At 37.6% G+C, this 13588-nt stretch overlaps 1 protein-coding gene across 1 annotated transcript in view; it reads left to right on the top strand.

Annotated features, from left to right (window-relative positions):
• Positions 1–13588, top strand: part of COG5 (component of oligomeric golgi complex 5) — a gene marked incomplete at its 5' end in the record, with an annotated part of 193097 nt that overhangs the window by 126336 nt on the left and 53173 nt on the right. The window lies entirely within an intron of this gene.

The raw sequence follows: 13588 nt of genomic DNA, 5'->3' as shown, positions 1-13588 counted from the left end.
TTAGCATATTTTCTTTATTAAAAAGTTTGATCGGGCAAAAATTTCTTTGCTGCAGCACTTCAATAGATCAGCATGTTTAAGGAGACACATAGAAAGCTAGAGTCAGAAGGAGGAACTCTGGAAGCCTCAGGCAGAGATTGGATGGAAAGGGAGCATAGATAAATGAGCTTTCAGTGTTCATGGATGGCTCCCACCATGAGCCTGTACTTCTCATTTTTACTCTTCCATTTTTTGTAGAACAGCACTTGAGTATGAAAATAGAGGGAAACCAAAGGAAATCGTGGAGAATAAATGAAAAGGGAAAATTAATCTCAATTGAAGATAGATGCAGAGTAAGGAAAACTCATTAGAAAATAAAATAAGAGGCATTTGGGTTGTGCTGTGCTAAGCATGTTCCGTGATCTCTCTGATTAACCTTCCTTCCCTTTTTTTGACTTCATAATGCAGGATTGTATCTAACTGACAAATTGTTTTTCCCAAATGAAACCAAATAACTGTATTTCTCCAGAGTTACCACTCTTCCAGTAGTTTGCTCTTCAGTGGGTGTTTTAGCATAGTATAACACCAGGCTGGGCAGTTGTCATTCTCAGTGAGGCAGCTAAGGATTAGTGGCTATTGTGGTTTAAGGAACAAAAATACTTAGGTCTTAAACAGTGTCCTATATCTACAAAACTACTTACAACTACTTAGAACCACGTAGTCTCTCTCTCATTCCCCCTCCAGGATGGGGAGGAGAATCGAAAGAATGTAACTCCCACGGGCTGAGATAAGAACAGTCCAGTAACTAAGGTATAACACAAATCACTACTGCTACCACCAATAATAATAACGATAAAGGAAATAACAAGGAAAGAGAATACAACCACTCACCATCCGCCAACTGATACCCAGCTCGACCCGAGCAGTGATCTAGCCCTTCTGGGTAACTGCCCCCAGTTTATATACTGGGCATGATGTGCTGTGGTATGGAATACTTCTTTGGCTATAGTTTGGGTCAGGTGTCCTGTCCCTGCTTCCTCCCAGCTTCCCCTCCTCCCTGGCAGAGCATGAGACTCAGAAAGTCGTTGGTCAGACTAAACATGACTGAGCAACAACTAAAAACATCGGTGTTATCTGTGCTGTTCCCAGGCTGAAAGTCAAAAACACAGCACTGCACCAGCTACTAAGAAGGATTAAAATGACTGCTACTGCTGAACTCAGGACAGTGGTACATCCTTGTCTGATGCTACCAGAACTCATGACATGGTACTGCTGACAATGCTGATGCTTTACTTTCTTCTTTCCTCGAGGTGGTTCAGTGTAGCACAGTGTTTTTCTTGGCCTTTCACACAGTTACACCATTTGTTCTAGTGTCCCTTGAAGAAGCTATGGCACTAGGCTGCAGACGGGTAAAGTCACACCAAACAGTAGAGCTGTTGTTTAGACAAAACCTGACAAGTAATACATGCTGCAGAAATTCAAGAGTGTATGTACAGATGGCTGTATGGGAGAGTATGAATTGTTGTGTACATTAAAAATAGATATAAGTAAGAAATTGGTATTTTGCCATTTACTAATGAAGATTCTGCCTTGTATTAATCCAAACTGAAACAACATGCTTTCCTCAGCACGTGTTCTGGAGAGGGAGAAAAGTTGGATTTTCCTTTTGTATTCAAACGTCATTGATAAACTGAGCAAATAAACAAACCAGACTAAAGGTACTAACATTATACCCATTCACTAAGGCAGCATGCCCACACCAGAAGATAGAAAAAAGAATCATCCACTCTACTACAGTCTGTGCACTAATTACTGATACTGATGTCAACATTATTATTATAGTCATCTTCTGCAGCAGCTGCAGTACCACTTTGCCTGTCCATCTGCTTCCTTGTTTTGATTACTGCAGTGCAAGTATCATCCTAGGAAGCATAAGAGAGGAGGAGACCCAGCTTTTTTAAAGTACAAGTCCTTTAATAGCAAGGAAGCTACTTGCCTTTTTTTTTTTTCCTTTTCCTTTTTTTTTCTTTTTATTCATTCTTTTTCCCATTTTTTGCAGATTTATTTGTGGTTTTCACTTCACAGATAGCACAGCCTGCATTTTTTCCGATTTTGTATTATGATCTCATACATGTACTTTCCGGCCTTCTAATTACCTGTTGCCATCATAACATTTTGTAGTGATGTATCATTTTGTATCTAAAAATGTATTTTTAAAAACATTTGACTAATTAATTAAAGGAGTCACAAAACGTCTTTGTTAAAAAAATAAAAAGGAAACAAAATCATAATCTGACAGATGTAGAAACTGAGACACAGAACTTGTAAAATGTATAAATACTGGAGTTCAGCAGGAGGGCAATGACAGCTCCTGCATCTTTTCTACACTGTTTCTCTTACAGACTTCACTTCCAAATTTTTCCACCATTAGACATGGCCAAGAGTTAAGTGACATAACCAGGCTTACATGGTTATCATGGAAGAATCTGGAGATTAAATTTACACTGCACTTTATTCCACTCCTTCCCTTTGCAGATGTAGATTTTAGTATTTACCTTTTGCCACAATAAGAAATGAATGCAAAACTGTTATATCTCATACTAGTAATAAACTATAGATTCATTATTAATCTGTAAATACTAAAATCGCATATTTAATTTCCAGAAAAGATCTGCAAGATATTTAAAAGAGAAATAAATTTCTTTAAACAGTGAATAGACATTTTTTATGGGTTTAAGACACCTTTAATGACTAGATTTTAGTTGAGGAGCAAGGCTGAAAGAATTCAGAATTCATTAAGTTTTGATTTCTAGTTCTGGGGAAAATGAATAGAGAATAAATTTTATATGTTTTTCCAAATATAGAGTTATTGTTTTCATGATGTTGAGGGTAAAATTTAAAATTACAAATAAGATTTAAATAACATAAAACTGTTATTTTTGTTCACCTAATGACTGGTTATTTATATACCCTCTTTCAACTGTTTAATTTACCTTTGAAGAGCTAATAGGTTACTCCAGTTTGTTCTGCTTTATTGCTTCTCTTTTTCAATATGTAGTGACTAATCCTGCCTCAGCTGTTGTCATACCTAAACTACAATTGACTTCAGTGTAAGTCACAGCAGAACTTATCTTTCCATGACAGCCACCTTCCTAATTAGAGATAAGAATCCCTCTAAGCCCCTTGTAGAAGAGTTGAAAATGATCTTTGATCCTCATCTATTTTGGGTCCTTCACTCCTACATAGGCATCAGCAAACAGTTTGCAAAGTGAAAGCAGCCTTAAAAACAATGAATAATTTTGTAGAGGGGATTGGGATGATCAATAGAAAAGGTAAGCTGGGGTCTCTAGGCTTGGCAGAAGGTACTCCCTGTGAGAGGGCTCATCTGCCCTTGATCGCCTTTGATCTGCTTGTTAGCACACCGCTGTCATTTACGTAAGCTCTGGGTAAAGCTGAGAGTTGTAGGGAGTGTTATTCTGTACTTTGTGGAGGGCTCTTGTCATTGTCACTCCTGATGAACGTTTGGTGAGTAAGCAGACTATTTTCCTGAGTTGTCAACACTGGCAATATGAGGTGTTAACGATATAGAAGGAAATGTCCTCATCGTTGCATAAGATAAAGAATATACATGGGAAATAGAAATGTTTATTGCCCAAGGTGTACTTACATTTAACCTTGTTATTTCTACTCCCTGTCCAGACTTGATAAAAAATGTTGCTGCTTTGAAATTATTCACATTTAACATCACATATTCACATTCAGTTGACCTAATTAAAAAATAATCCCAGGTGGAAAAAAATGAAAAATAATCAAATTACTGCCTTATGGGAATTCAGAAAATAATTTGGTTTTCACCTATTATTACAAGTATGTGATTTATTTTCCAGTATTTTTTTGTAGAAGCAGAATTGGATTACTTGCTCGTCATTTCTGCAGTGTTTTCTGTTTATTATTTCAGCAAGGTGCTTTGTAGAGATCTAAACACAGGTGAAAGAGCAGGTTTTTGATCCCCAAATTATGAAGATGTTCTTCATTTCAAGCCCACTGAATTCAGTTGCAAGATTTTTGAGATCTCCCTTAAAACAACCCAAAAAGGTCTTACCAGTCAAAAGTCCTGATTCTAGTATGGGATGGATCAATGTGGCCAGACAGCCATGCTAAAATTAATTTGGTTCTAATTCAAATAGGAGGGTCAGAGACTGTGCAGTGGTTTTGTAATGACATGGTATTTTCTGTAGAACTTTAATTCCATTTCTGTGACAGAAGTGTGCAGCTGCAAATAAAGGGGAGAGTGTGAAGGTTGCATGGGTTACTAGATTCCTTTTCAGTTCTGGCTTGGTGGGGTTTTGCAAAATGCAGTTAGGTGATGACTGAAAATCAAGTAAGTCAGTTGTTTTTCCGTCAGCTATTGCAATAGAAATGCGTGTACCGGAAGTGCTGCCTTCTATCATCGTTCTTGTCAATCTTACCTGAACAACTACAGGCTGAGTGGATCTGGTAATGAGCCACCGTTTTACCCTTGAATGGAGTATGTTGTAGTCAAGGTGAAAGCGTAGTTGGAATTGCTGCTGTACTTACCAGATCAGTTCTCTGGATAGAAGAGAGCTGTCGAGTCCCTTGAGTAGATACTGGCTTTTGGAAACAAAGTCCATTTACTTCCAGTTGATGCATATCTTGCAGGAATATGGGAGGATTAATTAATGTTTTAAGTAGTTTTGTAGATATAGGACACTGGTTAAGACCGAAGTCATTTTTGTTCCTTAAAAATCGAGGAATCATTTTCAGAATTGTAATATTCTGATAAAGAAAACGCACAGTCTTAACTTTATTTTCTCTTTGAGAAGGTTGTATTTTAAAAAACCGAGCAGGTTTTGTGTCTTTAGTCAACTGCACAGCGACCTTTTTAAAATGTTGCGCTACTGCTGGAAGTCTAGAAACTATTACACCTTGGGTATAACCTGATAAACACAGTGTAATGAAATTCTGTGCCCTGCAGCAAAACAAAAAAATCAAGGTAATTTTTAAAGTCATGGTGTCATTTACTGACATCTGTTCACCTGTGATATATATTGTATAATTGTAGTATAATGTAGACAACATTTGAAATTTAAATGCGCTTATTTTAAGAAATCTGATCTTGACTACTTTGAGAAGATAGAAAGGTTTATTGAAAACACTCAGAATTTGTCTGTTTCTTTGCTGATTAATTGCACTGCTGAGGATGATGGCTTTTTGTTCACAGTCTAACATTTGGCAATTATGTTGCTATAGAAATAGTGCAAATAGATTTCCTTATTTCTGTCCCATAAGATCTTGCCGTACAAAATTGTTAAATCATTTGCATTGTTGCTTTATTGGTGGAAAAAATATTTAGCCTGTCCTTTAAATGTCTTCTCTTTTTAGAGCAACATTTGCAAGTCCCGCATTTCTTTATGGCGGAGCCTTTGATTGCAGATAGAAAACACTGTATGTATTAGTATGCAAAGCCTGATTTCAGGAGCCTGCAGCAACTAGCTGCATGGTAATATTCACTATATTGTTTTACATTTCAAAGAGGCTTCACAATAAAGTTGTTTTTCACATTCTACTCAAAGTATCGAAATCTCTACAGGGAAAAATGAGCTGGAAGTGATTGTCATGAAGTGGGAGCCAGTTTAGAATCAGTGGGTCAGATTTATTATTTGAATGCTAGAATAGCTATTTTAGACACACACAAATATGATAATTCACAGATGGGAAATTATACTCATTAAGTTCTAAATTTACAGTGTGGAGGAAATAAAGACATTTGTAAAAATAAATACATGCCTTTTCAGCATCTTCTTGCATTCTTGTCTAATACTGAATAAGTGGGGTACTTTCATTCTCATTCCTTGAATTTAGATTTAATGTCAGATACTAAATAGTTATATTAAGAACAGAGCTCAAGAGATTTCGTTTCAGTAATAGCAAAGTTAATTAGTAGTTTGGTATGTTTTTTAAAAAGAGGTGAGCTGTTCTGCTTTTATGTTTGAGGGGACTTGAAATCAGTTTTCCAGGCTGCAGCATTAATTTGTTGTGGAGTAGCAGTGAATACAGATCTTCAAATATCTTTGCTTTTATGCTGCTGGTACTCGGCTCATTATTGGTCACTGGTTTATTAACTTACTAGTAGCTGTTAGTGAAAATGGGTTATACTTTTTGAACTGTGAAATCAAGTCACTTCCATGTGAGTAAGTGGGAAGGGGCTTAGCATATGGATTCTGTCAGCCTCTAGTTTTCTTCCATGAAAGATAATCTTATAATCTTGTGAACAGGCAACATTAATCTAAATTTCAAATCTATACTTCACACTATTTAACAATTCTACTGTAATACAATGCACTAAAAATATAAAGACGACTGAAAAAAGGAATTTTTAATATGCAAGTATATTTCCCCCCCATTCATTCCATAACAGTAAAAGAACACTGATCTGAATCCTTTCTTTACCACCAGCCATTGCATAGAAGATGGTTGAATCTGCAGTTTCTGTGTTGCACAAGGTACTATAACAGCCCTGTCTTTGAAGTTCTGAAACTGAGCCTGTTATGAACGTAGGGTTGCTCATGAATGGCCCAGCTGCATGACGAAGCTCAAAGGGTGATGATCAGTAGTGCAAAGACTAGCTGGGGACCAGTAACTAGTGGTGTACCCCACGGTCAGTACAGGGCCCAGTTCTCTTTAACACCTTCATTAATGACCTGGATGGTGGGGCAGAGTCATCAGCAAGTTTGAAGGTGACACACAATTAGGAGCAGTGGCTGATGCTCTAGAGGGTTGTGCTGCCACCCTGCTGGAAGGCAGCTTGGCAGAAGAGGACCTGGGAGCCAGTAAGTTGAATATCAGCCAGCAATCTGCTCTGGCAGTGAAGAAGATGAAGAGTATCCTGGGATGCATTAGGCAAAGCATTGCCAGCAGGTTAAGGAGGTGATCCTGCCCTTTATTCACCATCAGTGAGGGCACACAAGGAGTACTGTGTCCAGTTCTGGGCTCCTCAGTGCAAGAGAGATGAGGACACACTGGAGAGAGTCTAGTGAAGGATGAAGGGCCACAAACATAATGAAGAGACTTGAGCATCTTCTGGGAGGAAAGGCTGAGATAGCTGAGACTGTTCAGCCTGGAGAAGGCTCAATCTCATCAATGATATATATAAATACCTGAAGGAGGAGTGCAAAAAGGACAGAGCCAGGCTCTTTTCAGTGTGCCAAGTGACAGGACCAGAGACAATGGGCACAAACTGAAACACGGGAGGTTCCCTCTGAACATCAAGGAAACACCTTTTCACTGTGAGGGTGACAGAGCACAATAGGTTGCTCAGGGAGGTTGTTGATTTTCTATCTTTGGAAGCATACAAAAGCCACTTAAACATGGTGGTGGGCAACCTGGTCTAGGTGGCCCTGCTTAAGCAGGAGGCTGGAACAGATGATCTCCAGAGGTTCCTTTCAACATCAACCGGTCTGTGATTCTATTGACTTGCAGCTTAAAATCTCTTCCTAAAAGGCCAGTCAGTTGCTTAGAATTTGGCATCTACTAAATGTAGATCTTTCCTGTCCTAAACGAATCAAAGTGTTAAACTTTTACCATTAGAATATTAAATTTTCACAGTTATTATGCTTGTGTTATTGGGGAAAGACTCAATTCTATTTGTTTACAACAGAAAGATTTACTTAAGAGAATCTTATCTTAAAATACAGCTTTCTAGTCTGTGGTCACCTGGAATGCACAAGGCCTATGTTCAACTCATGTTCTTGAGCTGGGACAGAGAGCAGGATGAACTAGCACTGTCCAGATGTCTCCTGGCACTGTTATTACACAGCATTAACACACATTTTTAATTGTTTTATCTAAAACCCTCTCTTTTGTGGGAAAGTTGTACAATATTATTGTCTGTGCAGAGTATTGACAGTGGTAACTTTGTAGTAATAGTTGAAATGGAATAGTTTCACTACAAGGTGAACACATTTTTTGCTGATTGTTGATAATGGCCCTGATTCAGCAAAGCACTTAAGCATATTCTTGATTTCACATGAATAAGGTATACCATGGAAGAAAACCAGACAGCCTGCGTCTATTTTTCTAATAAAGCATATTCTTGATTTAACATGAATAAGGTATGCCATGGAAGAAAACCAGACAGCCTGCATCTATTATTCTAATAAGGGTAAATTTTATTGAATTATGGCTTGCACTAATGGTCTTTCTCCAGTTCAGGTACACAATAAAGGGAGCCCTACTATTCAATTGCAAGAAAATTCATTGCCATTTGTGGTCTAGCCTGCTGGACATGTTTTGTCTGATTTATGTGTGTAATTTCCATGACCAAACAGTTCCTATGTGAATAGCATGTGTGATTGAGTACTGAATTTTTAAGCAGTGTGAAAAAGGGTGAAATTATAGTAGATGGGCCAAACAGGAGTCTGATCATTGTCCTTTTCTATTTTACTCTACACAGATGTATGTGGATTTTCTAAGAATAACATTTCCAAAAGTAGCAAAGTGTGTATAGTCCATATGTCTCTGTAAAGCATCTTTCTATTCCCCTGGTTCTGGCCAGCTGTCCAGTAGGTCAGAACGGCAGAGGGTTGCCCTAGTTTATGTTACTGGGCAGTTGTTCAGTTTTCTGAAAGCAAAGAATTGACAAGAGGAAGACAGATCTAAGCTGTCTTGCACTGCCTAAGGAGTTGCATAGAAGCTACTAAATCATTTGAGTGCCTGCTCAGCTGCATCAGTTCTGGGAAATAAAGTGGTCACTGGGCACAGGAACAGCAGTGACAGTTATTTTTAATTCCCAGTTTGGGTTGGTAGATCATTAGTTTATGTAAATGTAGTTTAGGTACAGGAGCATTTTCACAGCAGATTTCTATGAAAAATAGCCAGTTCTGAGGCTGATCGTAAACTCCCAACCATTTTGTAGTGGTGCAAAGCATAGGTTTGTATGCCGATTTTCTCTGCTGTGAGATCAAACTAAAGCTATGAACGGATAGTACCATCAATTAAAAAATGCTGACTTAAATGGTGAAAATCCCGTTTTGCCATTATAGTCCTACAGCTGCTTGTGGTTAATGTTCATAGATTTAATTCATATTTAATTGTATTCCATGATGGGGAAAATATATATGTCAACCCGAATCCTGCCTGTGCTGAGTTTTGGATATCAATTACAGGTAAGGTTCTTTTTGTTGAAGAAAGAACATATTGCATGGAAAGAGGAAATAGCATTCTGTTATATGCTAAAATGTAATAATTTCCATCTGAGAAACTTTAAATTATGTCTGGGTGTTTTATGTAGGATTTCTGTATATGCAATATGCACCTGAAACAGTTTTGCCGCAGATATCAGTACCAGTCCTTTTAAATTCCAAAGGTTTATGTGTTCTCTGCATTACTAAACACATGCACTAATGGGGAGACAGGAATATGACAGAATGGTGACCTTTTCCTGATGTTGTTGGTTATGGAATAGGAAGCTGTTGGAAAATGATTGCCACAGAGCTGAAAAGATAATCGGATGCAGTTCATTACTCATCTTGTCAGCTGCTCCTGCTACAAGGGATTGTATCACAAGATGTTAATCTGCTTGTGACTAGATTTCAAAGCAAGCATTTTTATTTTGGAGGGGGTGTAAGTAATTTAACATCTTTCAATTTTGTTTCATTTCCAGAAGCAGGAGAAATGGAAAATTCCCAATTTAAAGTCTCAGAATGTTAATTGATAAAAATATTAGTACATCCTTGTGGGTTCTGTTAGAAAAATATGATGATATGCTACGAAAAGCTATTTAATTGCAGAAGTTGTTCTTTTTAAGCTAATGATGAGGTAGTGTATTCCTTGAATAGTGGAAGTTAGACCACTAACATAATTCAGTGTGTTCTGCAAGACAGCAAGTATAGACAGAAAACAGATTTGCACCAAAAAGAATTCTTTTTGCATATTAAATCATCAATCTGCATGTACCCAATGCTCCCATACATTGTCTACCAATGAAGATATTTGATGTAAGTGTAGAGGAGGACCAAATTCATTACTTATACTCCACAGATGGGAAGATGACACAAAGGCAACTTTAGCTAGATGACATTTTCTGAAAGTGAAAGGCCCAAAAGAGCAGTTACTTTCTGATTCTGTGGGATGTTGCCCAGAGTGCTATATGAAGCATAGGGGAAGGCTTATAAGCTTTCCATTAGAATAAGATGAGCTGGTAGATGTGCTGTGCACATTTCAGGCAAGCAGTACTGCCCTTTTCTCTTCCACCTTCTTAAGTCCTTGAAGTTGTCCAGTGCAAGAGGAGGGACATTGCTTTAATTTCATGCTAAGCTGGAGAAAAACCCTCATTTTGCTACCCTTTCTTATGTAATTTTCTAGTATCAGTTATTTTGAAATGGAATTGCACATTGTATTTCAAATAGTTAAATTATAATTTCCATTGTGATCTGCGGGCACAGATGTAGTCTCTATTAGAAAACCTTATTTCAAAAATAAGCAGTGAGATACTTGAAAGCACTTTAAAAATAATATATTGAGTTAATGTGTAAGCAAAAACATTACAGGTTTACACAAAATAAATAAATGGTTTCTGGGTTCTCATGGTTGTGTATGCCACTTTTTACTCCGGCAGGAGTATCTAATGCTAATGCCTTGCTGTATTGCAATTTTGGTAGCTACAGTCCACCCACTTAAATACCCCCTGGTGTATGCGTAGGCAATAGTATGCTCAAGTTCCTGCCAAAAACTCTTACATGGTCTTCTGTGTGCTATTAATCAGCATCTGTATTTCACTCCCAGAGTGACTGCATCTTGACACTGGACAACATGAAATACTGTATCTTACATTATAGAAGCAGCCGGTAATGACTTTGTAGATGGTGTTTTTAGTTGGTCCCAAACTGAAGCATTAATATTGTTTTTCCCTAAATTTTTTTTGACTGAGCAGTCAGTCAGTATGAGATGTTACTTGAGTTTTCCATGTGAGAAAAGAGAGCTTTCCCCTTCTCTTTCTCCTCATACATAATGCAGTTGGTTAGCAGAGATGTGAGGGCCTTCACTACGAAATGCTGATACAGTTAATGAGCACCATTTACTCAGGCCAGAGGACACAAGGTAATGGGCAGAGGCTTAATTGTACAGCTCTGGCTACTATACAGATTTTACATGAGTGCATACATATGTATGTATGTATGACTTTATATTATATATGTATATATATATGTATGTATATATATAGGTATTTACAAAAGTTCTATATTTTCACAAAGACATTAAATATTGCCACGTGTATGTTACTGTTATTCATCATCCTGTTGAATCTGACAGTTAAGATAGAAATGTTGATGTGAGGGACTACATGCAGGTCTGTTTTCCAGACCCTTTAATAATTGCATTTTCTGCTGAGACTATGACAGAGGTGTAGATAGTGATTACAGTAATGAAAAAAAGTTGTTTGAAAGTGCTCTGTAAGTATTTTTCCACCTCCATTAGATTATTTAGAAATTGAATTAAATTACCATGCTGAATAGGCAAACATTGTTCCAGGTTCAGATAGAAAATATGAAAATTAATTAATTTACTCTATAGTTGATGTGAAAGGCCATTTGTTTTATAGTAGTTTTCATGTTTTAAATGTGAAACTATGAAATGAAGAACTGAGTAATTTCACGTTTATGCTATAGTAATAAATTTACAAAAAATGCCAAAGATATTTTATGCAGTGTTCCTTCCAAATCAGTGTCTGATATTGTAATTTTACTTTGCCCGTTTATGAAAATCAAGTACAATTTTACAGAAAATACAAACATAACTATAGAATAAATTGCTTCAGTTTCTAAATCTATTAGTGTCAAAAATGTCAAAAATGAGATTCCATCATCCTAGTTTATTTTAATATTCTATCTTATTTCTCATACATTTTGTGAGTACGAATCCAACAGCATAAAAGATGTTCTCTCTCGATTCTTAACACATGACCCATAAATTATATCTTTCTTTGAATATCAGTAGAGAGAAAGAGTAGGGTTGGATGAATTCCTTATTGAATCTCAGAATTTGTAAAAGAATTCTACTGGATAGTCATGGTTTGGGGTTTTTTTGCCTTTTTTTCCCTTTAGGTGTCTCAGTGTACCTTTGACAGATTTTGAGGTTTTATATCAATTCTTTAAGATGGTAGTTTTTTAATTGCTTGCCCTTGAACTTGCACTCTTACAGTTATCAGATCTTCAAGTGGAATGCAGTGGTGCCATGTTAATGAATGACATTCTGAAAACCTTCATTGCTTCACTTGCCAATGGAAGCAATTAGAGTGCATTTATTTTTTCCTTTTCCATCTGAAGTAGTAATTCAGTTTGGAGTAGCTGGACTTCTGTATTTGATAGCTCATCTCCTCCTCTTTGTGGTGCTGGGCAGTGCTAATCTCTGTGGTGCTGGGCAGCGCGGAAGTTGAACTGACACTGTGAAAGGGCTTGTGTTATTAACAAGAATTAGGGCTGTTTGGTTGGGGTTTTTTTGCATTTTTTTCATAGTGAAGTCACTGGCAGTACCAAAAGGAAAGCTGAGGAAATGCATCCCCCCTTTGACACCCATTTCAGTGTTGAGCCCTTTGCTTAACACGTTCAGATGTGAATGTTGCGCTTTGATTTAAAACCTTGAACATTGTCAGAGTGAGCCAAGTGCCAGCATTAAGATCCCTAGAATTCCTGACATTTGTCTTCACTGCTGCTGTTTCACTTACTCATCTGAGCACTTTTTTCTGACTTTTATTAGTGATTCAGTCAAACAGGTTAGTTTGTGCAGTAGGGTCAATATTACATGTATACCATGCAATGAAGAAAGCAGTTCTGTCCAGCATGAGCTTCCTCTTCCCATGAAAACACTAGACAGCCTTCCAAGTATCTGACTAATGGGCAGGACAGGATACTCATCATTGTCTCTTGTAATTTTTTTGTACCTCAGACACACCAACAAGAAGAAAGCAAGAGAGAGAAAACAATATCGTGGTTTAATGCTTGAGCGTAAGTGCAAGGTGATGGGGGGAGTAAGAAAACAGCCTGCCATTTCTCGTATGTCCTTTTTGCAGGAACACGCTACCGTGTTTCCACTTCTGACAGCCAGCCCTGCTGACACAAGGTGGTAAAGAGTCAGCTGTGAGGCTCACTGTATTTTCATGTGTTCTATGTTTTTAGAAACAGAAGACTGTTCTGTGGGAAGCAGGGCACTGGTTTCGGTCCCTGGTCGGTGTTTGCAAACATGTTGTAGTGGCAGTAACAGTAATTGCCGTGATGTAGCCAGCATGAGAACCCCCTCAGAATATGAAGGTCACTGTAGTGTAAAGAGGTTTTCTAACACAGCTCCTAGTGTTTACTGCTTTGGTCTGCACTCGTGCCTCAAGAGAGCCAGGAGCATTTCTCTCAGACTTGAAGGAAAATATTCCGTTTTAGAGAAGACTGAAGCTTTTATTCTTGTTTTCTCCAATATTTTTTTCCTAGCTGCAAACTTGAGGAAAGCTTCTCAGACTTCATTTACTTTGTTTTTATTCTCAGTGATGTTGAAGAGCTTTGACTGGAAGTGTTTGCATTATTTAAGATTCTTTGAAAAGACT

This window comes from Psittacula echo (assembly GCF_963264785.1).
Source record: "Psittacula echo genome assembly, chromosome: 1".
Classification (NCBI taxonomy): Eukaryota; Metazoa; Chordata; class Aves; order Psittaciformes; family Psittacidae; genus Psittacula; species Psittacula echo.
Note: the sequence above shows the minus strand (reverse complement) of the source record. Positions and strands in the feature narration are given on the sequence as shown.